The sequence below is a fragment of the Protopterus annectens genome, chromosome 3.part0 (genome assembly GCF_019279795.1).
Source record: "Protopterus annectens isolate FY-2018-M chromosome 3.part0, PAN1.0, whole genome shotgun sequence".
NCBI classification, from domain to species: Eukaryota; Metazoa; Chordata; order Ceratodontiformes; family Protopteridae; genus Protopterus; species Protopterus annectens.
In genome coordinates, this window is record NC_056731.1 from 76,325,298 (window position 1) to 76,352,797 (window position 27,500).

The following is a 27,500-nucleotide window of genomic DNA, read 5'->3' on the forward strand; positions in this document are numbered from 1 at the left end:
AAGCCCATTAACCCTAATTTCTACCTCATCCCTCCACTCAGGTGGTGCCTGAGGTCTATCCATTATGTAAAACATAAGGATGAGCAGATATGTAAGGTGACATCTAAAGAAGTTGGAGAACAGACAGGAATTACAGTGATGTCTTTAAGGTAAATGGAAAAAAATAGTAAAATATTTTTACATTTACTTCACGTGATTTGTGACGTCTCTAAGCTAGTGTCCATTTTCTCAAGTGGACAGTGATTGACACATGAATTATTGATCACAATCCACCATAACCACAAAGAACCTCTGAATTGGGATTTAAATGTTTTATTGCTTTTTTGTCTTTGATAAGTTGATTTTTTTGTGGACTGTGATCCGTGATTCATATTTCATGTATCACTGACAATTGAGAAGATAAACTGATACCATAGCCATAGCTTATCTAAACAATCCTGTGTTGGTTTGTGATTGACTGTGTGGTAGCCTGGTAAGAAAAGATTTATTTCTATTTTAATTCATTTTTACCACTGTTTTTCACTGTAAGAAAAAAAGGGACAGCTTGTATACAAGAATATTTACTTTGATTTATACTTTTTGTTTTACCTCTTCTTTCCACTGTCTGTTGTTGTAAAAAGCATAGATTTTAAACAAACTGTAGCAATCCCAATAGGCCTAGTCAGCTATAAATTCACACAGACTGTACAGAGGACAATCCAGAGCTTATCTAAACAATCCTGTGTTGGTTTGTGATTGACTATGCAGTTGCCTGGTAAGAGAATATTTATTTTGATTTGTAGTTTATTTTTACCACTGTTTTTCACTGTTTGTAGGAAGAAAGGGATAGCTTGTAGGCAAGAAGATTTACTTTGATTTATATGTTGTTGTTTTTATCTCTAATTTTCACTGTTTATTGTTCATATGGGCTAGGTTTTAGACAGGCAGGCTCTAGCCATCCCAAGTGGTCAAGTCAGTTTAAAATTCACACAGACTGCAGAAAGGACAACCCAGACAAAGAATTATCTGAAACAATCCTGTCTGGCTTGGTTTGTAATTTTTTGATCTTTACTAATAAAACAAGGTGCCGATGTGAGTGACAATGAGCAGATGCTCTGCACACATTTGTGTGGGATGTAAAAAAATTCCAGCTTTTGTGCAACTTTCATAACTGGCACAGTACTGTTAGAGCAAAGATTTTATTCTACTTAATTTAATATTTAGTTATATATTATTTGTGTGATTATTTTTCATAAAAGTTGATTTAAAATCCCTTTGAATTCTGTAACTGATTTTGATTATCCTTTTCTTTTAGATTTCTTTATTCATTTGCAGCTGAAAATGGATTCCTTGAGTGAATATGCCATTAAAGATTTGCTAAAATACAAGTATCTTGTATTAAATGCTACATATATTTAAAGGTAGTACCTGATGTCACACATGTGTCCCCCATGAGCTGATGAGTTAAATAATGCTAGACAAAGAACAAACAGAAGACATTTAGGGAAGAAAGTGCCAGTTGTCCGTAAAGTTCACTCAGCCCCTACTAAAACAAAATTGTACAACTGACACTTTAGAATTCTGGATGCTAGTATTCAGAAAACTGAGGACTAAGAGGATATAGAAGAAAATAAAAAAGAAAGAAAGGATGAAGTTCACAACTATTAAAAAGGAAGAAAATGAAGTGATCAATAATGTCTATAAAGCAAAGAGAATGTGTACTTTGTTATGTAAAACCCAGATTGCAATGAATGATAACGTTATTCTCCTAGAAAACCTCCAGTCTAGAGAAAAAGGCATCTTTTACCCAAAAAAGAATGTAGAACAAAGAGGCAAGAGACAGGTGAAAAGAAAGAAATGAAAACTGAACACAGAAGGATTGAAGAACATTACTATAAGAAAAAAGAGAAAGTCAGAAGCTGACAACATGGCCCAGGCTGTGCTGTACAAAGCCAACTGAATGAGAATTGTAAGCCTGCAAATATCATAAAATACGAAAAGTGTAGGATTAATAAGACTAATGGTGATGAAGGTCATTCCTTTGTAACGATTGTTAGAGCAGATATTACTAAATTAGAAGCTGAAGGTTCTACAGATCTGGTCAGAAAATATATTCTTGTATTTGGAGATTCAATTATTAGAGGAAATGACACCTACATTTGTGGTGAAGATAATGAACATTGAATAGTGTTATGCTTGCCAGGGGCAAAAATTGATGATGCAAGAAAGGCCTTAGAATGCCTTCATGTTAGGAAGTATGAATCTGTTCTTATTGATGTTGGTACCAATGATCTCATCCACAAGTACTCCCTGACTGTTAGTAGCCAACTAAAAGTGCTCATAGTTGTACAGGTGTTAGGATATATTTTTCACAAATCACATATAGAAAGAAGACTCAGGTCACCATGAATGGAAAGATCTTTTGGGTAAATATCTACATGAAAAAAAAGTTCCATTTTAGCAAATGGAAAATTGTAAAGCATCTGGGCATATGTTTGGGCACATATGTTTCAAAAGGATGGCATTTACTTATCAAGATCAGGGAAGAGAATTTTTGTAGCCGATATTTTGCAATATTTGACAAACAAAAGGCAGGTAAGAAAAGTAACAGTTCATAGATAGGAACATTTGATGCATCTCTGATGGATTTTAATGCTAGAAGCATTAAAAATAAAGTTTTCTTTCACTGGAAAATGTATTACTTCCCCACAAGATTGATGCTGGTATTGCTTGTGAAACATGATTAAAGAACAATGACTGGGAACCAGTTCTGTCAGGGTATAAATGTTTTACTGTAACAGATATTCTAACAAAAAATCAGGTGGAGTTGTTATGATAGCTATTAAAGATTGTTATGAGACCTGTGATTGTTGCTGCGGTAGCATTGTCGCCTCACAGCAAGACATTGTCCCATTCGATTATCAGCTAGAGCGTCTTCTGTGTGGAGGCATGCATGAATGGGCATGCCTTTGTTGAAGGCTGTGCATCAGGGCTAGTAACTCGGCACATAAAAATCCACTACCACACATTAGCAGACCAGAGTTCCGCTGTGGCGACCCCTAACCGGGATAAGCCGAAAGACACAACAACAACATGAGACCTGTGATTATTACATATTCAAAGATAACAACAATACTGTAGACTGCATAACTGTGACGATAAAGACAACCCTGGAACATATAACAATTGTTGGAGTGTATAGACTGCCAAGGTCCAGTGCAGATGACCTAGAGGAATTCATACATTTCTTGCATGAAACACAGCAGGGAAGGATAATATTAGCTGGGGACTTAAATTTACCAGAAACAGACTGGAATAATATTGATTCCTCAGCATTAGTAAGGAAATTATTTAAAAAGGATGTTAAGGAACAACATTTGCTTCAGATTGTAAAAATATATACCAGGGAACAAAACATACTAGACATTGTTTGTGTTCCTAAATTAAATTACTGTTTCTTCATATCAAGTTTTACCACTGTTGATGTGCTGTGGTAATGGGGTTATAAAGGTTAATTTATTGCTAGATAATTCTTAAAAACTGAAATCTAAACCAATGCACAGAAGATCAATAACAGATTATATTGAAGCAAAACAGTCACTATGTAAAACTAATTTGAGTGATGCATTCACTAGAAAAACTGCAGAAGGAATGTGGAACATTTTGAAAGAGAAACAATGCAAAAAATAAAAAAAAAATGTTTTAACAGCAGGATCTAGGCAGACAACTTCAGGAGATATATTTTCATTAGAAAAAGATACTTGATTAATGTGAGAGACACAAAATATAAGAAATGGAAAAGAAGTCAAACTGTGACTTACAAGCTGGACAGACAAATTAAGTATAATGTGAAACAAGATAAAAATACATATATATATTGATTGACTATTGTTTACTGGGATAGTCCACTGGGCTGTTAAGAGCACACTTTCAGTGAAGGGCCAGAGAGAAAAGTTCCATAAACAGAACATATAATAGAAATTAACAATATGCAATTCACACAAAAATATACAAATAAGAACATATGAACAATTGGCTAAATCAGAGAGTTAAAATGATTAATAGGTACAATTAAATGCAAATGTACAATTACATAATAGTTAATAAAAATTATAAAATATTCTGTTGCAAGTGTAGCTAAGTTATCTACAGACAATTTATTGATAGGGTAAAGTGAAATATGAATAAATACAAGAAGGAGATGGCTGTCAGGTTATAGAAAGGGAGACTTTGTTCAAGTACAGATCCATCTAGCAGAGAGGTATTCTCACAAAGAAGTTTTGAATGAAGAATCAGACTGTATGCTTCTAATTAATAGTGGAAAGACATTCCAGGCTCTGGCTACCACACACGTGTAAAAAAGCAGGCCTGCAGGTAGGTTAGGCTTGTGAACATGCAGTAAGTGTTGATTCTCAGACCTGGGAGAGTTTTGGGGAAGATGGTGTATTAATAATAAACTAAGAGCAGGGCAGTCTGAAGGTTTGTAAATTATTGTATATGCTGTAGTTAATTGCAGGTAGGTGAGATAATGTGGGGGTTTAAGCCAGTTCAGTGAGTGTAGAGCTGTGCAGTGATGAGTAGAATGTATGGCATTTGTTGTGAACTTGGACATATTGTTATAACAGGTTTTGAGCTTTGTTTTTAGGCCAGACAGCAGGTTAGTAAGTAAAGGGACACCATAGATTAGAGAGGGAAGTAGATAAGTGGTAGCAAGTATTTGTTTTGTAGAAGGACTAAGGAAATGTCTGTGCTTGTAAAGAATGCCTAGCTTTTGGTGTGCTTTATTAGTGTTATGTTGTATGTGCAGGTTGGATTTTAGGCTTTCATTTATTATTATTCCTAGAAGTTTAGTATGATTAATGACTTCACTTCTAGTGTTGCTCTGAGAAAGTATACTGAATTGGATTTTGTTTATGAGAGTATTTTTCTTGGGAGTAAATAAAATAAGTTTGGTTTGGTTAGGATTAAGAGACAGATGATTACTGCATAACTGGGTCTCTGTGCATGTTAAAAGCCAATTGAGAAATTTGTTGTAGATCTTGTGTAGAATCAGCAGAACATATAATACTAGAGTCATCTGCACATTGTATAGGTTCATAGGTTCATAGGTAAGTACTAGGCTTTCTGCCCGAGGGCATCTTATAAGCCTAGCCAGAATGTGTTGTCCTTCGCCGCCCCCTTAGATTAGTTCCCTGTGGCTCTATCCAGCAGAGCCACTGCAGTGATCCCAGGGGTAAATTTTTTGTTTCCCATCCACTTGTCAAGGTTTATCTTGAAGAGTGTTAGTGAGGGGCTCTGTCTAATGTAGACTGGAATCCTGTTCCAAGCATGGAGAGTCTCTGAGACAGGAATCTCTCCCTCCAGCATGTCCTATTTATCATTGTGGTGAGGTTTAGATCCCTAAAGCATGTGGTTCTCGGGGATTTGTTTTTTTTTTTTTTTAGGTGGAGCATGTCCATCAGTTTTGGTTTGGACATGGCCTTGTATGTCAGGCAGAGATCATCTCTGAGTAAGCAGTATGCAACCGAGCACAGCTGGAGTTTCTTCAGTCTGACTGCATAGGGCATCTGTCTGAGGACAGTAATCCTCTTGGTGAGGTACTTCTGTGGTCTTTCTAGCTGTTGCAGGTGTCTTGTAAGGTACATCCCAAATGGGGCATTGTACTCTATGATGGGTCTGATGAGTGATGAGTAGAGGGGCACAATAACCTCTTTTGTTCTAGATGCAAACCTTTTTGTGATTAGGTGGGCTACATAGAAGGATTTTCTAACCACTCTGGCAATATGATTATCAAAGGAGAGATTACTATCTACTTGGGTCCCCAGATTCCTTATTACATTTTCTGTATTTAGGGGCCCACCACGTATGTGGTAGTTCACTGGTACTTTGTTTTTTCCAAAGGGGATGACTATACACTTTTTGGCATGATTTTGACACCAGGTGTCCGTCTCAATGAGACCCTTCTGGAGGATGTTTGTATCAGCCGGAGAGTCAGTTATGACCCCCAGTTTGCAGTCGTCTGTGAACTTGGTCAGCCATAGTCCTCCTGTGCTTGCCTGTACTTCTGAGAAGCATATACCGAACAGGAGGGATCACAGGACTGAGCCCTGGGGATGTCACTTGCAAATTGTTTAGAGTTGGACCTAGATCCTGCAACTCTCGCTGTGTGGGTTCTATCCATGAGCCAATTGACAACCCATCTCGTGACATAGAGGGTTTATATTCAGGCTGGTGAGCTTGTCTATAATACCAGAATGGAGAATGATGTTGAAAGCCTTTGCAAGGGCTAGGTAGGCTGTGTGGACCTCCTTTCCCTCATCTAAAGCCTTGGTAACTGTCTCAAAGAAGTCAACCAGGTATAGGAGGCATGATCTGCCCTTAACAAAGCCAAAATGGGTAGGGTCCAATGTTTGAAGGTCCCCAATGTCTCTGTTAATGAGTTCCATGATGATGCAGTCCATAGCCTTACAGACCAGGCTTGTCAGGCTTATAGGGCGATAGTTCCCAGGGTCCGTTGTGGCACCACCTTTGTGTACCGGGATAACTGTTGCTGTGTGCCACTCTATGGGTATGTAGCCTGTAGAGAGGCTGAGTTTGAATAGTGTGTTTAGGTGAGGGGTTAGTTTATTTTGGAGCTCGTATAAGACACAGCCTGGGACACCATCTTATTGAAGCTGTGTTTTTGGCTTTGGATAGGGCTGTTTTAACCTGTGTGTCAGTGATTGCTGAGGCTCTACATTCTTCTGGTATGGTTATGGGCCCTTTAGGAGGTGAGAGGGGGATGAGGTTTACACTAAACCTGTCTGCCAGAATGTTGGCAATATCAGTCGGTTCAGTGCATTTTGTGCCATTCTGCACTAACTCAGAGCAGATGTGAGAGTTTCCATTTAAGTTCTTGACATAGCTAAAGAACACTTTGTGGTTATCTTTGGAGCCCTTGGCAATTTTTCTTTCGAAGCTAGCCTTGGATGATTTTATTTGGGATCATAGTTCCTTGCTGATACTGATCAGGGATGTCTTTCCTTCTTGGGATTTTACTCTTTTCTGTACTAGTTTCCTCCTTCTATTGCATAGCTTGTTTATAGCAGGGGTCCACCAGACTGGTTTCCTTTTCTTGAAGGAGTAAGTCTTGGTTTTGCTTGTGACAGCACGATCCATGCATTCTTGCAGGTGCTCATAGAGTGCTTTTGTAAGGGATTCAGCAGCTTGGATAGTGTTGTCCTTTAGCATGGGGGCTGTGAATATTTCCACCTCAGTCTTAAGTAACGTAAAGTTTGCTTTTGAAAAGTTTTTCACTGTGGTTTCTTTGATTACGGGTGGGGGGCAGAATGTGGATATCCAGAGTGATTAGTCTATGGTCTAATCTAACCACCGAGGGGTTGACCTCCAGTGTGGAACACCAGTCGCCCATGTTGGTGATGACCAGGTTCAACATGTTGTCACCTCTGGCAGGGGTGTTGATCCAATTGATCCAGGGCGTTCGAGTTTATAAATTCTAGGAAGCATTGGGCAAGGGACTTAGTACTTGAGTAGTTCTCCCAGTTAATGTTTAGGTAATTGAAATCACCCAATATTAAGGTGTATGGTAGGACCTTCATATTTTCCAGTGTCTCCAGAAAAGCGGAATGGGGGTCCTGGGTCATGGTGGATGATCTGTAGCAAGCTACAATTTGAATTGCAGTTTTGCCCATTGTTAGCTGCACTTGGATGATCTCTGAGGCATTGTGCTGCACCACTAACCCAGAGGTGTGGGTATCTTGGTGAATATGGATACACTCCTGCCATTTGTGTTTCGGTCCGGGTTCTGTGGCCAAAAAGTATGGTATGAGTTATAGCCTGGTAGTGCTGGGGTGTTCTCTGGAACTTTAAACCAGGTTTCTGTTACTGCACAGATATCAATGTTCTCCATACTGAGGAGTGCCACGAGTGCATGCATTTGGAGGTTTAGACTTCTGGCGTTGAATAGTGTTACCCTCAGTTTTTGGTTACTTGTGCTATTTACAGTGGTGGGTTTGTCTTTTCAGCCTTGCCTAAAAAAGGCACTATGGGGGTGGCAAAAGCCTTGGCCAGTATTTGAAAGCCTAAGGGTGACAGGTGAAAGCCATTTCTTGTGAAGCAATGTGGCTTATCGAGCATGTCATCCCAGGCGGATAGATACTGGATCCCCTTTGAATGACACCAGAAACTTAGCCAATTGTTGAAATTGATCATTTTTTCTTTATACTGTGGCATCATTCTTGGTGAGGGCAGGATGCTACTCAGGGTCAGAGTCATACTGGCCTGGGCTATGTGATCAGAGAGCTCTTCCATGTCTCTTTTCATGTATTCCAGGGAGGTACATCTCAGGTGATTCACACCAACATGGACAATGTCAGAGTCGTATTTGTACCTGTTCTGGAGCAACCTGAGTGCTTGTGTTACGTGGTGGATCCTGGTGCCCAACAGGCAGCTAACTGTAACCTTCTCCTTGTCCAGTCTAATTAGTAGGACATCAGTTTGCCTGACTATAGAGTCATCTATTACTAGTGTGTTGGGTATGTTATTTTGCCTTAAGGGCTGTGATTGCATGGCACACTGATTATGTGAAGTATGTGTTTCATGGTTTGTGATGGGGTGTGGAGGTTGCTTGGATGTCTGCTTTAGAGGTCTCTGTTGTGTTTGCAGATTTTTATTTAGAGCCTTCGAGTATGTTTTCGTGCATTTATGTCTGTTATTTGCCAGTGTTGGTTTAGTAGGTCTATGTGAGACTGGTGGTGTGTTGCAAGTATTTCCCTTCTCCTCTTGACTGTCAGTTCCAGTCTTGGGTTGAGAGAACTTTGCCTCCACTTTGTCTGTATAATTGCATCTCTCGCATATATTAGTGAGTAACCCCTGACTGAAAGAAGACTGAAGATTATTAATAAAGATGCTGAATAGGAGTTGTCCTAATATAGAGCCTTGGGGAACACCAGTAGAGGTGTGAAGATATGGAGCTAGGGAGTTTTGCCATTTAACTGCCTGTCGTCTGTCTGATAGGTAGCCGGAAAACCAGATAAGAAAGAAAGGGGAGAGACCAGTATTTGAGAGGTGATTTAGAAGATGTGAGTAACAAACTGTATCAAAAGCTTTTGATAAGCCAAAAAATAGGGTGGAGACAGTTTTGCCTGAGTCTCAGGCTTTGTTAACTGTGTTCATGAAGGATACCCAGGCATTTGTAGTACTATGACAGTCTGAATCCATGCTGACTAGTAGATAGCATTTGGTTATTCAGGAGGAAGTTAAGAAATCACATGTGCACATTTTAGAAGGAGCTTAGTGATAGGTGGTAGGAAGGCTATAGTACGATAGATGGAGATATCGGTTGAGTTGCTGCCTTTGTGAAGGGGTAGAATAAAAGCTTTTTTCCATAATTTTGAGACATATGATTCTTGGATTTGTTAATTATTATACTGCTTGGGTAGGCAATGGCTTCTGCAACAAGTTTTATATATTCTGTGGGTAGAGTAGCTACTGAATTAGAGCTAGGTTTTAGTTTGAGAAGTAGCCCATTTATTGTAGAAGTTGGAATGGAGTTAAGTGAGATCATAGGTGAAGAGTTGTCATTTGGTTCATTCGAGTGAAGTGAAGTTGTAGAAGAAGAGCCCTAGGATTCAGCAAGCTCTGCACGATGTGCAGGAATAGTGCAAGAGCTGCTGAATGCAATATGGCCGACGAGCGATCCAGGAATGAGCTCCTGGGACATGCACGAGCACTCCAACACTATTCCTGCAGGGACACAGCTCCTGTATGTTAATTACCCCATTTGCAGATGAAAACCATGCAAATGAGGTGAATTAGTGATTCAGGAAGCAGGCAGGCATTTGTGCAGGAATAATGTAACCTGCAGAAATGTATTCGGCTACCAACCGAATACATTTCTGCAAATTATAAAAAGGAGGCATGACAGCTCCAAAGAAAGGTTGTATTCAATATAGTAGGCATGCCAATGGCTAAATAGATGGCGAATGGCATGGTAAATAGTGGCAAAATTATAAAAAATAACTTTTATATTTTTTTTGGCTGATTTCGGACGTTTAAGCATAGGGCAGCGGTGCACAAACAGGATCGGCCCAAAAATATATAAAAAAAGCTGGAAATAAGCTTTTTAAACCAAAATCAGCATTCTGCCATAGTAGTCAATGGCATGCAGAAAACAACAATACCATTGAATAGTATTTGCTAAGGGGGAAGGCTGAGTGTAAGTCTTGTAACCATGCATTAGCAGTCAGTTTTATGCAAATGAGTGGATTGATACTGAATCACAGATTTCCCCTCAGTGTTAGCTAGCAGCCAACCATGTAAGTGTAGCAACACCATGGTGCAAGCCTACGAGGTAGATGACCTCATAAGGGGGAGTGTCATACATGCTGTAAGCTTATTGGAGCTCTGTGGCCCATGTTTGCCCTTAGCTAAGCACAACTAAGGAAGGGGGTGTGCCTGAGGCTACATAGCAGTGTTTACATTGCCTAAACTGGTGTGCACACCACACACCGGGTTTAAAAAAAAAAAAAAACAGGAAATATTAGCTCTGTTCACATCTGAGCACTGGGTATGTGCGGCGCGCCTTGGGGCTTAAACGGGAAGGCAATGGGAAGGGAAAACAGGAGTAGGAAGGCAATCAAGGAGAACTAGCATAGCTGGCAGATGAAATGTGTCAGAATCAGCCAATTACAGAGGCAACAGCCCAGCACAGCACACTACTATAAACTATGCAAACACCTTTCACTCTGTTTTTTCTCACAAACTCTACACCACCAGTGTACACAGACAGGGAAATTTTACCAGCCAAAACTAACAAAATGATAGGGGCTGCTGTCGCTCTCATACATCAATATGTGGAAGAGGCTGAGGGTGGTGAGGTTATGAACGCTGTTGATCAACCCACAGTGAGGAGAAGTAGAAGAGTGTACAGACCCAGGGTAACCTACCAGGGGCTACATGAGCTGGAGATGGTGGAGCACTATAGGGTGGACAGGGGCCTCCTACAACAAATTGTTGAGCTGTGCTGGCCATGCCTCACACACAGGGGAACTCATCACAGTGGATACCAAGGTATGTGTAGGCTTAAGAATACTAGCCACAGGTACCTTCCAGAGGCTGACTGGGGATATTATACGTATCTCACATGCATCAGCATCCGGGGTCCTCCACCATTTCCTGGATGTAATGTCAGCACATGCCAGTGAGCACATATATTTCTCCAATACCCATGAGGCGTTGACCAGCAATATGCGTCTCTTCCACCAAATAGCAAAATACCCTGAGGTAGTGGGTGCTATAGACTGCATGTACATACACATCAAAGCACCACCTGGCGAGCTGGGTAGGGTATACATAAACCACAAGGGCTTCCCCTCCATCAACTGCCAGTTCATGTGCAATGCCCAGGGCATTATAATGAATGTGTGTGCTGGCAGCCCTGGAAGCTATCATGACTTCTATATCTGGTATACGACAAAGCTGTACCAGAGATTTGCCAGTGGGGACATCCCATATGGCCACCTAGTGGGGGATGGTGGTTGCACACTGGAGCTGTGGCTGATGACAGCAATCAGAAATGCACACACACCCGAACAAGAACTCCATAATGAGGCACATGCACAAACGGCGATCAGAATAGTGCATGTGTTTGAGATGCTCAAGTCATGGTTCTGGTGCCTGGACATATCTAGTGGAGCCTTGCAATACTCTCCAGCTACATGTACACAAATTTTCATTGTATATGCCATGCTACACAATATGATCCTGTGGAAACAGCTGCAGCAGTGACAGCATGGGGCAGGGCCACAAAGCCCCCCACCATTGCCAAGGCCAGCACAGGCACAGAGTGACTAAGAGGAGGAGCAACCCAAGCCTGCCCATGTAGGCAGAAGGAGGCATGCCCAGTGTGCCCTTGCTTTGGCAAAGAGGCAACGCATAGCACATACACTGACACAGTAGGAACCCAGGGAATGACACATCTCTCTGACTCACACATACAGTAAAAGGGATGCCAAACATGACACATGCTTTACCATGTATAGGGAGTGTACTATGTGCATCCAACACAGCCAGCCCTCCAGCACCATCCTCAATACTGGCACAGTCACAAGTAACCAACTCTTCCTATCAATTGCTTAAGGGAGTAGTATGTTCTGCTAGTTGCAGCTATGGTATGGATGTGAGCATGCAAGGGAATCGGGTGGCTGAATGGGATGGAAGCAGATAGTAGACACGTATATGGTCAGCATGAAATCCATAACAAATACTGCTGTCAACAAAGTAGGCAGTATTAGACAAGGTGAAAAATTCCACTGCAGTACATGTGGTGGCCCAAATGTGTGTCCATAGGAGGACACACACATATGCATGTCAGTGAGGCTCACATACCCAACAACAGCCTCAGCCAGCAGGACAGGTGTAGATGACCATAAAGAAAGGCTGTGCTAAGGCCTCCAATTGATGGCACTGGAGAACAGCCCCCCTCCAGACCAACACAGACAGACTACAACAGGTCAGGCAGTTGTATGTTAGTTCTGCAGGGTATGAAGTCTTAAACTGAAATGTATGTCAATAAATCCTAAAATCTGTACTCTACTGATATGCCTCTAGTCTGCAGGATAGGTCAGAATGCAAAATGAAATGGAAGCCAACAGAGTACCTGAAATACCAGTACAGTTATGGCAAATATTTACAGTTGTTAGGTGTCTCCCCCTCAAGCCTATGTAGAAAGGCAGTAACATGTACGAGTGGGATTAATAACAGTGGAGCACAGATTACCTCAGCTGGCCCAATTTACAGGATAGATTGTTGCAGGTTCTACAATATGCAGAGCCCTTTGTTTTAGGTTGTTGTGTGTTGTATATTGTGTGGAAGTGGTCAGCATGTAGGCATGGAGGGTTGTGTCCCAGTGGTGTATGGCAACTACTGTTGATGACAGGACCATGTTCTCACAACTGCAGTGCCAACCACAATGCATCCCAGCAAGACCCAGTTCAGCAGTACTCCATACTAATTGTTCAGATGTCAGTATCTGTTACTGTATGAAGGATGGAAATGCCATAAATGTGGGCCCAAACATACACACAGTACACAGGTGGAAGTACCCTAGACAGAGTACATAAAATGTAACTGTCAACTTCACACACCTTTGGAATTGTACATACAGGTTAGCAGCACATTAGTTGTCTGTGTAGTATGGAATACTGATGTAGTCTGACCAATCATTGGCAGAGCACAAAAGGCACAGTTATGAAGTAATAAGAGAATGCCTATGTCCCCGCACAAGGCAGCATAAGGGGAATGTCCCAGGTATATCTGTAAGTCAGCTGCAAGAATCCTCCATATCACACATGCACTCAGCTCACCCCACCATCATCCACAGGTTTATCACAGGGCATATCCCTGCTGTTGGGAATGAGTACAGCATGACCCCTACTTCTGTATGGGAATACACACAGAATGCAGCATGCTAAAGAGGTGTCCTATGCAAGTGTGTCCCTAGCATACTTCTCAACCTGTTAATGCAAAAATCCTGGACAAAGCTTGACAAAATGGAGGTACAAATAGGGACATATTTTAAATATTGCTCTTATAAACTTAGAAAGTTGCTAGAGTAACATGGTTTGTTTTAATATACATTTTTAAATTATTTGAAGTCTGAAACTCAAATGTATGTCATTATGTAGTGACTTCAATCCTGAGATTATTCCAGTGATAGAGGAACAGGGCAAAACTATGAGCCAAAAATCTGGGCATTCTGCAAAAATATGTACAGTTGAGAGGAGGACTCCCTAGCTGTAAGCAGCATCCTGCCAGCATCCAGACCAATGGATTAATATGGACATGAACTATTGCCATAAACACCTCACACACTTACCCTGTCACCCCAGGGGAATCCAGTGGCCCACAGCCTGAGAATGTAGGAGTGACAGAATGCACTGGCCTGCTATAAATGGCCTGCATCACTACCAAATGCCCTAGAGTCCTCTGTCAAAAGCATGTGCCTCACCCATACTGCCAATGTATATCTCATGGGATCCCAAATAACAACATAACACAGTCCACAGAACACAATTGCAAGGCCATGTCGACAAATCCCAGTAGCATGACCACCATGTCCTACTGCATGAACTGTGGACCAACCCCTAAATAAGGGTGGGATGAAGGGACAACTATAGGGATACTTCTCAGATATCACTTGCATAATGTTAGGAAGAGGATAGAATAACAGAGTGGGGGGGTGTAGAAGCATGGACGCCATGAAGTGTGTGATGTCTGAAACTCTGATGTGTGCCCACACTACCCTTGCCTGCAAACCCAGTAATGGGTGGCTACAAACCTGCTCGTAAACCACAATGTGAAGGGGAGCTTACCATATATATGATCCCTGCCTCTGGGTAACCTGGGTGAATCTTTACAGCTGAGCGGTATGACCACAGGTGAATATTGGCAATTCTGTTATGATGATAGATGTACAAGCAGGGGATCCTCAGCCACCACAGTAACAAGGTGCTGGACCATTTACACTGATCCATCAGCAAGTGTCTGCAGCTACCCCTCCAGAATGGCATGACTGTTCAAGAATATGTAGGCTGGAGACCACAATACTGGACACAGCGTCCTTCATCTTGTATTTCTCAAGAAATAACTGTGAGCAAATAAGAATCTCTGTTGGTAGTTAATGACATAATACATCACAGTGTAAAACAGTACGTCTGAATATCTCTGCTAACACCAACTATGTAACACAAGCAGCACAGACAGCAATAGTTATAGTATCCCACTATCCGAGACCCATTGTGACTCCATATTGTCAATCTATCTAAAGATATCTGCAGAAACAGGTTGCTAGCTGTAGGTGTAGAACACAAAATCCTGCACTGGAATACAACCTACCTGGAATGGATTCACACACTCAATACAGAAAGTTATACGAGGCATGCTCCTACACTTGAGAAATGAAACCCATGTCTGACAACAACAGTGGACTATACATATCTGTCAGTCGCAGATGTCTGTGCACACACACCACATTGCACACCATTCATGCTTTGCACACACATTGGAATACTCACAAATATCCAAGGCCAACACACTATAATAGGTCAAACATACACACACACACACACAGATGTGGGGAAGAGAGAGGCAGACAGTGACAAAGAGATTGCCATCATGAGTCCTGTCCCACCCACCACATCCTATTAAACATTGCAAAAAAAAGGGCCCCAGTATCACAAAAGTCCAGGTAAAAAATCCCTATGTCCCCTCTTCCCCGCACACAGTTCTGCTGCATCTACTCAGAGGCGATCTCTGCTTAACATACAAGGCCATGTCAAACCCAGAGCTGTTGGACATGCTACACTTAAAGAAATCTCAGTCCCTCAGAGCTACACGCTCCAGGGATCTAAACCTTGTCATCACAATAAACAAAACATGCTGGAGGGATAGGTTCCTGACCCAGAGACTCCCCAGACTCTGGAATAGATTGCCATACATGTCAAGCAGAGTGCCTCTTTGGACCTCTTCAAGAGGAACCTTGACGTTTGGATGGGAGAAAGGAAATTCACCCCAGGGATCACGTCAGTCGCCCTGCTAGACAGGGGTCCAGGAAAGTAAATAATGGGGGAAGAAATAGCCAGGGAATTGTTATGGCTAGGCTTGTAAATGCCCTAGGGCTGATAGCCTAGTACCAACCTATGAACCTATGAACCTATATATATATATATATATATATATATATATATATATATATATATATATATATATTTTATATATATATATGTATATACACACATACATACATACATATACATATATAAATACATTTTCCCTACTGTTGAATAACTGTGCTGCATATGTTTTAGAAAACTTCACATTTATGTGCGGCTCAAGTGGGTAGTGGTAAATCACTGTAGTTATGGTGTGAAGAGTCCTGGGTTTGAGACTTGCAAGGGCTGCTTATTGTGTTGCTGGGTAGAACAAGGGCTGTTGGATACAGAGTGACTAAAGCACTTTTAAGCAGTTGTAAGTTGGTTTGGGCAAAGCTAAGCAATGCTAACTTCCGGTTAAATATGCTTACAGAAAGTTAGCCTTAAAAGTGCTTAATTTGTGTAGGCATTGCTTAGCATCACGCAAACAGGCTTAATCTCGCTTACTACTTCTTAAAATGCTTACTCCCGCTTACCCCCGTGCTAATTTCTTTAAAAGAAAAAAAAGGGGTGATAGGAAAGTGGTAAACAAGGGGGCATGGAGAGGGAAAGACAATAGAGAAAGTATCTAGGGATGTGCAGGATGGGTGTAGGGAAGGTCCATAGCTGTCCATTTCTTCTACAGCAACAGCTGTGAATATAAACTGAATTTGGAGGCAGATGTGGACACTCAAACCCAGGAGAGAGTGGTGAGGACAACAATAATATGCTTTGAAGCCAATTAGACCAGATTATGTGTCCAGTGGACACATGTGCGAAATGGACAGCTGTGTATGGGGCGATATATATATATATATATATATATATATATATATATATATATATATATATATATATATTGGGAACAGATTGCCCTTTTTTCTTTTTTTAAGGTTAGAGTGGGATGTTGGTGAAGGACAGTAGGTATATTTAAAGAGGTAGGTTGGGTAGGAAGACAGACAAGACAGCATACAGTGGCAGTATATGACATGTGGAGGGGGAGGTAAACACCTTGGATGAGGATGGGTGTTTGGAAATCAGAAGCTCATGATCCTCCAAATGGAAACATTGGGACTGAGGTCCCCAGCAATGGGCAGTCACCACTGCATCTGCATGACCCCAAAGGTGTCTGTGCTGGGGGCTAGGTAAGAAGGGCAGGCTGACCCTCTAAATGCACCACGCAGCCCTCAAGCTGGCATAGCAGATCTCCAAACTCTCTGCGGAGCTTGCTATGCACCAAGCCCCAGACCTGACTACTGGTGACAGTTTCCTGTCAGTGCCTGCTCCCGAGGGGGGCAAGCTTCATCTCCTGAGGCAGTTCCACCCAAAGGTGGGGCAGGATCAGTGGACTAGGAGGTCCTGGGATGGGTCCCAGATGTGCTGCAGCCTGGTGCCACGGCCAGATGAGGTGGGAGCAGGTGGGAGCAGTGATCCCCTGGGACCGGCCTTCCCAAATATGCTATGGTGTTGCAGTTTTAAAACATATGTGGGTTAGTAATAGTCAACACAATCCAGGATTAGTTATAACAGCATGCGTAGATATTCCCATTAACCCAAAACACCAGATTTGGAACAGTTGCATAGCAAACAGAACACATGCATATATGTAACCACAGTGGCCATTACAACGGCATGCAGGTTACATTGATAGCAACAGGCCACCAATGATAGTATTTCAACATGGAACATTAATAGATACACATTTCAATATTTATTGAACAATAAGACATATGTCCCAACAGTAGGTTTGGTGTAAACATACCCATTGATTTGTGTATTTAGATTATTGTTGCAGATATTGTGGGGGGGGGAGATGCCAATTAACAACTTATATATCCTTGTAGTTCTCACAGCTTTAATGGTCATTGCTTTAATCATTATGGTACAGGTATTATTACACTACCCTATGGCCTTGGTTTGGCCAGTGGTATGTTTGTAAACAAGTGTATACTTCAACTGTCATAGCTAAATTCTACATCTCTTACCTGGTATACCTGTGGAGGGAATGCTTGTTAACACTACCTGTCTGTTTCTACACATATTCCCAGATTCCAAGTTAATATTATGCACATACCTCTCAATCTCTTATTGCACACACTCTGGTCATAGCTTGACAACATGGGGGGTAGAAATGGGATCTATTATGAATATTGCTCTCATAAACCTTTAGTGAGTTACTAGAGTGGCAGGTTTGTTTTCATATACATTTTCTTAAGGTTTTGAGGTCTGAAAATCAGATGTGTGTCATTATTTGCTGCCTAAAGTTCTGAGATGATCTCACTGATTTGCCAGGGAGACAGCATAACAGGCAGAAAAATACGAGCCAATTATCTGGACATTTGTAACAAATCTGTACAGTTGAGAGGTATGATTACGCATACTGCTTACTACCACTCCCAGGATTCGAACCATCGCTGTGTCTGCTAAAAATACAACAATGCAAGTCACAGTAGAGTGTGCTATTTGGATATTGCTATCTATCGCTTCACTGTTTTCTGTCTAAGTCTATCTCGGTTGTACAATCTGACCTTGTAATTACAACATTCTTATACAGACATTCCTAGACATTTTTTTTATGTAGCACAGTGTGGGTAACAGTGGTTAATACATTACTATTCAGAGAATGCCACACTAAAAATGTCATATGATACCAGAGTAAATGCAACCAGTCCAAGATTTAGAGCTTTATTTGTCAGGCAGTTACAGTTTTATTTAAATACAACCTATATGGGACTATTACTGTCATATTGTCTGGTTTATTCAGTGCATCCCATACACAAAACAGTTTTTATACTGGCAGCTGACTTTCTACCACTTTTATATTTATTTGCTATGACTACTGCAAGCAGGATTGTTACTCACCAGCCTCGTGATGCAGCCTTTGAAGCCTACTCGCATGGGCTTCCTGATTCACAGCCCACTCAGCTGCAGCTGTAAGAGAAATAGAGAAATACTTAGCCATACCTATCCATCATATACACAGGCTGGACATTATTAAATAGTTGCTGGTATGAGTACTTACACACTGCGGGGACATCACCCCTCTGCCTTGATTCTTGGATCTACTGATCCAAGAGCTCTTTTTTCCTCCATTTCAAGTCAGCATAGTGGTGCCTGACCTGCTCACCAGTCCAAGGAATGCCAGTGGCACTGGTGAGGTCATGGGCGAGATGGTCTCAGCCTTCTGCTTTATATTAGGAGCCTTGTTACTGGCCCTGCAGCAGTCTCTCATCAGGTTTTTTTTTACCAGGTGTCCTACCATGACCTTGGACTCAAGGATGCCCCAGTGCTGTGCCTGGAAGCGCAATCCCTCTCCGACTCTAACCATGCTGCCTACAGTGGGAGGCTACCACCAGTTATGAGCTGTATTCCTGTCTGTGGGGTTTAAATATGGCTGATTTCACACCCTTTGCCGTGATTGGACAGTTTTGAATATGCTGAGCAAAGCTAAGCTATGGGCAAACCTGCTTAGCTAAGGTTGACATTGCTTAAAGGGACAAGTTCAGCACTGCTTACCAATGGGCAAATCCACATAGCTTGGCTACTCATTGCTTAGCAGTCATATACACACAATACTTACACCTGGTAAGCAGAGCTGTGCAATGCTTAGCATTATTTTTCATTTTATAGACTATCTGCTATATGGCATTGATTCATCATTCATTACATATTATACATTTGTTTACTGTCCCTGACATCCCCCAATGTGCTTTCATTATATTTATTCATGTGTAACTATACTGTATGAGGAATTTGTGTTTATATGGGGATTTCACAACTTTATTATATTGACACCTCACATCTGGACCTAATGCAGTACTCCAGTTAACAAATACATGTTATCTAGTAGGTAATACAAAAAACAAAATGTTTATGCACTGCTGTCACATTTAAAATGTGAATTGGTTAAAGTGGGAATTGAACTGGGAATGGCTACTCGCACAGCATATGCTCAAACCACTACACTATGTTTCTTGCTATTTGACTTTTTATGCTGTTTAAGTTGGACTAAGTGTAGCTAAGGAACAGGTACACCCATGCAGCTATGCTTAAACTTTATCTCATTTATAAAAAAAAAAAAAATGTTGTTGTGTTATTTTAGCTATACCCTTCAGAATATCCCTGCTAATGCTAAACAATGTACTTTTTTCAGCTTTCTGCTTTGTGGTGGGCATACCTCTCAACCTCTTGGAGCAAAAACTCTGTACAAACCATAAAATGATGGGGAGACAAATAGGGACAGATTTTAAATATTGCTCTTACAAACTTGGATAGTTAATGACAGGTTTTGCATTAGCATGGATTTCCTAAAGGCTGTGGAGTCTTTTAAACTCAAATGTTTGTCATTATTTAATGACTTCAATCCTCAGCTATTTTTCAGAAAGGTACAGATTTTAGGAGGAACACACCAAAAATATGAGACAAAACTCTGGATATTCTGCGAAAATCTGTACAGTTGAGAGGTATGTTCCTGATGTCTTGGGGTGTTATGAGTGTTCTCACTCATTTTAATTGCCAAAAGGCAATTCTGGAGTACAGGGGCATGTGTATTGTGAGAGCTCTGCTCTCAGACACACCCCCTGCACTTGTACACAGCTTTGTGTAAGTTTAACAGCAAAGGCAGCGTGCCTTCATGATTATGCAAGGCTTGCTGCCATTCTGTACAGGAGCAGTCCATGCCATGCAGGAGTAACTTATTCCTGCACAGCTGCTTTCTGAATCCCAGGGGAAGACTGGGTGGGAGGTAGTGGATAGTGTGGTTATCCCAGTACAATTTGTGTTGAAGTGAGGTTGCGTAATGTTAGTAGAGATGTTAACTATAGAATTTCTGAACTGTTATTAAAGAGACTGGCTATTTCTTGTGGCGTTTTGTCTGGATATGGACATGGGTTGTTTTTTGTGCCTGGGTTTAGAAGTGACATAACAAAAAATTAAGAAAATGTATATATGATATTGAGCATAATAGGAAACCATTTTATTGATACATAATATGCTGTACCAGTAAAGATATAAAACTGATAAATTGTGTGTAGATTCTATAATTTATTTTCAGATACAATAGATTATAGATACATTTATAAAATGTTTAAGCAATGCAGTTTAGCTCCACAAAATGGATGATAAATTGTCCTACTGACATCCAGGTATCATCAGATACTGAAATAAAATTAGATCATATTGAATAAGAACTACACAAACTGGATCCAAGCAAAGCACAGAGAGAAGACGGAGTTAATAATAATGACCTAAGAAAACTTCAGCATGAACTTAAATTACCATTATATCTGTAATTTACTAGGTCAAATACACATGGGGTGATTCTTCAAGATAGGGGATATCCAATTGTTTAACCTGTCTTTAAAGGAAAGGGAAGTAAGGCAAACCCAGAGCCATGCAGACTCATACGTTTAAGTTCACGTTGTGGAAAAATGATGGGGAACGTTTTGCTGCATAAATTATTCTCAGAATTGGAAAGTCTGGGAATTGAAACCATATATGAGTATGCAAATTTTGAAAATCGATCTATTACCATATGTATCATGATGCCCTATAACAATATAATAAAAGCTATGAATGAAAATTGTGTTGTGTTATAATTTATATAAATTTAACATCAGCATTTGACAGTAAAGCACACAAATCACTGATCAATAAATTAGAACAACTAGGTATTGATGTAGCTGGACAGATTCATGGTGTATAAATAGGATGTGGCATGTATCATACAGATAATGGACAGATAAATTCAAAGTTGCAGTCAGGGTGTTCAGCAGGGTTCTATCCCATACTTGTTCAGATTGTATCTTTCAGATCTATCTTTTTAATTTGAGGTGTTCTACAGTCTATATGCAGATGACTTAAAAATGGGTAAGCTGATTATAAACATTATAGATAGGGCATGCCCTCAAAAGAATTTGACTAGCAAGGATGAACACAGGATAGCAGCAGATTTCTTCAGCTCCACCAATTTCATTACACTGATAGGAATTAATTACTTAAAAAATTAATTTTTGAAGTAATTTTCTTTCTAAATATGTTTGTTTTATATAGTTCTTGAACTATATCTAAAAAAGAAAGGAAATTTTAACAATATTCCTGTCAGAAATCACTTTGGAAATTTTCATGTCAGTTTATCAGTCTGAAATGAGTTCCAGTAAGACAAATTCTCAAGACTCCAGCATCAAGAAAGAACTTCAGTCTCTGATAACTATAATCCAGCAACTTACTGCTAAGATGGATAAAATGGATACTAAAATTGATACCTTCATAGAAAAAACTACAAAACAAATAGACTTGTTACATATAGACCTGCAACAACAGAAGATCCAGATGACAGGCATAGAAGAAGCTGTGAATGACATGGAAAATAGAATCCAAGAAGAGGAAATCAACATTGAGTTTATGCTGAAACAAAATACACATTTACAAACAAAGCTGGATGACCTGGAAAATATATCTAGGCGCAATAACATTAGGATTTTTGGACTGACAGAAAATATTGAAGGTAACAATATTACTTCTTTTTTAACAACATGGCTCCCTAAAACTTTAGACTTACCAGAAGCATTCTCTTTTGGTATCAAAAGAGCACATAGATCTATAGCTAATACTAACTCTAACAAAAACTATCCTAGATCAGTTATAGTTAGATTTCTATCATCTTTTGATAAAGAGATGGTTCTTAAATCTGCTTGGGCTAAAGCTCCTGTTAAGATTAATGAGACAACTGTGCATTTTGACAATGACTATTCTTCCTTGGTAATAGCTAAAAGAAAAGTTTTTCTGCCACTAATAAGGGAGCTTAAAAAAGCACAGTTTAAAACATACCTTCTGTTTCCTGCCAAGCTAAAAATTTTCCTTCCTGATGGTCCTAAAACTTTTGATGACTTAGACTCTGCTTTACTGTTTGTCAAAAAAAATAAGATTTTGGATAAAATAGAGGAAATGGAATGGGCTAGTCCTTCATTAAAGAGACTGGCAACTGAAACTTCATGGAAGACTTCAGAGAAGAAGAAGAGACTAAAAAACAAATGATTTGTTCTATGTTTTTTTTTCTTTTTTTTTCTCTCATCATTTTACTTCATTATTAATCTTTTTAAATATAGTTCCTGCATTTCCAGAAAGCCACAAATATTCTGAAAAAGATTTAATCAAAGTTATTCTCTGTGTGCAAAGAAATGTTTTGTTTCATAACCAGTCAAAATATCTGAGGAACTAATAACAAGCTATTATTCAATTTGTTTCTCTTTCTGAAAAAGAAGTAAGGTCAGTAATTTGATACATTTTTTTCTTTTTTTTTCTCCTTTTCTTCTTTTCTTTGTTTAAACAATGACATTCTATTTAGATTATGTAGTGGGTAAAGGGTGGGGGAGGGCAGGGAGAGAAGAGTAATGAAAATATGATAAATGGAATAATAACATATTTATTCCTTGTAAAAAGTTTATATGTTCTTCAAATGCTATTCCTAATTATACTTTCTTGATTATACTGCCTATGCTTGTTTGTAAATAATCTGTCATGCTTTAACTAATAATAATTAGAACTAAATAATAGTAAATTATATGTTTTATTTTTAACTCTATTAATATAAACAGTAAGTAATATTCCATTATATATACTTCTTATAGCTTTCTCTTACATTTTTTTTATTTATGCTTTACACTCTTTTATTTTCTACTCTCTTTTTCTTTTCTTTATTCTTTCTCTTTATTTTTTTTCATATTAATATATAGAAATGCTTTTGATCATATAGACACAGTAAATAATAAGATTTGCATAAAAATTGAGTTGGGACAAAAATATTGATATTTATTACTTATTAATAACTTTGGGCTTAATTTCACTTACATAGAGGCTGTAATAACCTGTAAAATACATTGCGAAGGTTTTGTCATGTTTAGATGCATTTACACTGCTAAATGAATGTTTGTCACTAGTTTTTAACAAGTTTCCCGCCAAAATGTTAAGGGAGACAATCTGGGATGTGGGCTACCTCATGAACAGTGTCCTTGAGTTGTTTTAAAAGCTTCAACTCTCAAAATTCTCACAGAGAAGCTGAAAGCAGTCAATTTGACCTTTGACCCAGATATCACACTGACACATCACAGATTCAGGAAGAACACTCCACCAGGAAGTAGAACTGATGCAAATGCGACTATGTAAAGGAAAATGAACTCTTTAACATTTAAATGTGAGTTATTTTATATAATTACTTAAATATCTATGTTATAATTCATAAAATATGTCAGTTATAATGATTTTAAATGATGCAGTTTCTTGTAGTAAGTAAATGTCTTATTTTAGAAGGCATAGAAAATGAAACATTTATTCAAGTGTTTTTGAAAATCTACTTGACTGCAGCATACTAATCTGTGTTAAAAACTTATGTTCCAAACATATACATTACTATAACTCATTTAATTCATCTGATTGACAAGCATAAATAACTTTATAACTCTATTCTGGAAGAAATTATCATGTGATATATTTTAAAGCAGTAGTATAGACATACAAAATACAGATGGCTTTTTTTACAATAATGCAAGTGTTTCTGAAAATTTGCATAACTATGCAGTATGATTTATAACAATTTCTATAAATATAATATTTTATTCTATTGACAATAATGAGTATGAGTAAAATACTCATATACAAGCAATTCAAGTTTTTTTTTGGAAGCTGTTGACTGCATTTACATGACAGAAAATAGATGCATCTTAATATATGTAATGTCTGAACCATATTAGCCAAAGTTTTTGATTTAAATGAATGTTAGAACTTATTTTTACATACTTTGAATAAATTAATATGTAAATATACCTTCCTTTTTTTTTTCTCTCTCTCTCTTACTCTCTCTCCCTCTTTCACGTCTTTTATTTCTCTCTCTCCTCTTGGTTCCTAATATCAAGATTATTTGAATGCTATTTGAATACAAGTGTATTATATTACATAGATGTATATAGTAGTATGAATAGTTTTAAAAAAAAAGTTTATTTTAGTTTATATGATGCTGTTTTATCAAATGTGTAGTCTTGTCTTGCTAGATAATTGAATTGAAAGCTGTTAATTTAAGTTAAATATAACCAGTATTAAATTGATAAGGTGGTAGCTGAGGTACTGCTGCTTAGGATAGGGGGTTAACTTGAGTGGTAAATACTACTCTAAGTTGGAGTTTTTAACTCCAGGCTGGATGCAAGGTTTAATCCTTACATTATTTTCACTTGTTCATTGTTATATGTATATAGTTTTGACATCCACAATATATTTTGTACACTCATTGTCACTACAAACAAAATTGAATCCTATACAAAATCCCATAAGAGATTCAATAAATACAGCTATATTTAAAGGTACACCTAAAGGAGGAGATGTAACATTACTTATGTTGTTATTTTTTATTTTGATCATAAGATTCTTAAGTTTTAAAAATGCCAAATGACATCTTTAAAAGGAATTTCTTTAAACATTAATGGATTGAATAATCCGTGTAAAAGGGCAAGCCTAATAAGATACATTAATTTACATAAGGCCAACTTAGTCTTCCTGCAAGAAACCCATCTCTTGAAAAAAGATATTGATAAACTAGCCACAAACAAATATACAGTATCGGTTAGTTCAGAGCACACTCAGAAAAAAGAGGAGTGGCTATTTTATGGAATAAAAGTATGCCCATTCCTAAAACCATTCAGTCTTATCAGGATGACAAAGGAATGTTTTGTATGGTTACAATACAAATTAATGGGAAGACTTACACTTTAATTAATGTATATTGGATACCTGGAATTGGTATTGATACAGTGAAACATCATCTTGATAAGATCATATCATTCTCTATAGGAGATATTATTTTAGCTGGTGACTTTAATTGTATACTACATGAAAGTGATACTACCACTATAGGAAAAAGAAGAATTACATCTAATGCAAAACATTTAAATGATTTTGCTAATTCTTATCATTTGAATGATATTAATAATCAGATAGATTCAAAATCATTACCATACACCTTTTTTTCTAACAGATACAAAACTTATTCAAAAATAGATAGGGTCTTTATTTCTAACCAGATGGTAACAGATTTAATTAATTCCAAAATCATTTCATGTCCTATATCTGATCATAATTCAATTGTTTTTGAATTCATGATAAAAAATACTCATAATGTTCAGATCAAAAGGATACCAGCATACTTAACTCAACTAAAAGACTATAAAGAATATATACTTTCAGAAGTAAAACATTTTTTAGACATAAATAATACTCCTGAAGTCTCCATTGTCTATGTTTGGGATGCCTTAAAATCATATCTATATGGACAAAGTATCAGATGGTATAATAATAAAAGGAAATCTTGGGATAAGGAATTGTTAGATATTCAAAGTAAATTAGACTCTTATAAACATAATAATAAAGAAAATATTATGGACAAGAAAGTTATTGAAGAAATAAATAAACTAAATGAGAAATACAAAGAAATTTTAACTCATAAAGTTAAAATAACTTTAGAGAAATACAAGTTTTTGTCTTATTCAATAAGCCCCAAATACTTACATAGACTTAAAAATAAAACAAAAAGGTTGAATAAACAAAACCATATCAAAGAAATATTTTCTCTAAGGAAAAAGAAGAATGTTTCTAGTATACCAGAAATACTAGATGAATTTAGAAATCACTTTCACAAAATTAACCATAATAACATTAACATGGAACCTAAAGATAAAATAAAGGAGTTTATAACCACAAACATGAATAAAAAGCTTAATAAACAACAGATTAAACTATTGGACAAAAGTATTTCATATACAGAGGTTATTACACAAATAAATAAGCTTAAATCAAACAAAGCAATGGGTAATGATGGTATTATACCAGAGATATATAAAATCCTTTCTAAAAGTACATATTCATTAATACATAAGGTTTTTATTTTGGCCCAAACTGAGTTAATAACCCCCCCCCCATCTTGGTAATATACATTTATTTCGCCAATTTTAAAACCTAATAAAGATCCAACTAGATGTACTTCATATCGGCCCATCTCATTACTTAATGTTGATTATAAAATGTTTATGAGTATTTTTGCTGATAGATTGAAGACAATCATCCCGGCATTATAGATATAGATCAGACAGGCTTCATTGTAAATAGAAATACTTTTGATAATATAAGAAGAACTTTAACATTAATTGATTTTGCAAATAGGAAAAGAAAGATTTAACACTTATTAGTCTTGATATAAGTTCAGCATTTGATTCAGTAAGTTGGGACTATCTGTTTACCTTACTGAAGTGCACAAACTTCTCAGATGCATTTGTAAATCTAATTGAGCATTTATACAAAGGAACATTGGCTTATATTAAGGTAGGAACATATGTTTCACAAAAATACCCATTTTAAAGGTACAAAACAAGGATGTCCACTTTCTCCACTATTATTCACTTTAGTAATGGAGCCTTGGGCTAATTTGATCAGAAACAGTACTGACATAGAGGGTTTTGAAATAGATGAAAATACAACATCCAAAATTCAACTTTTTGCAGATGATGTTCTAATTACATCAACAGGATCTAATTCTTCTATGCAGTCTCTATTTGATAAAATGATGAATTTTAAAAGTATTTCTGGCTTAATATTCAATGAAGAAAAAACTAAAATACTACCTATATATACACAAAAAAAATATTCTCATTAGTGATTTTACTAAATATGTACCCAATTCAGGTCAGATAACCTATTTAGGTATAATACTATCTAAAGATATTAAATCTATTATATATAATAATTATAATACCTGTTTTCTTAATATACAAAATCTTTTTAATACCTGGAATA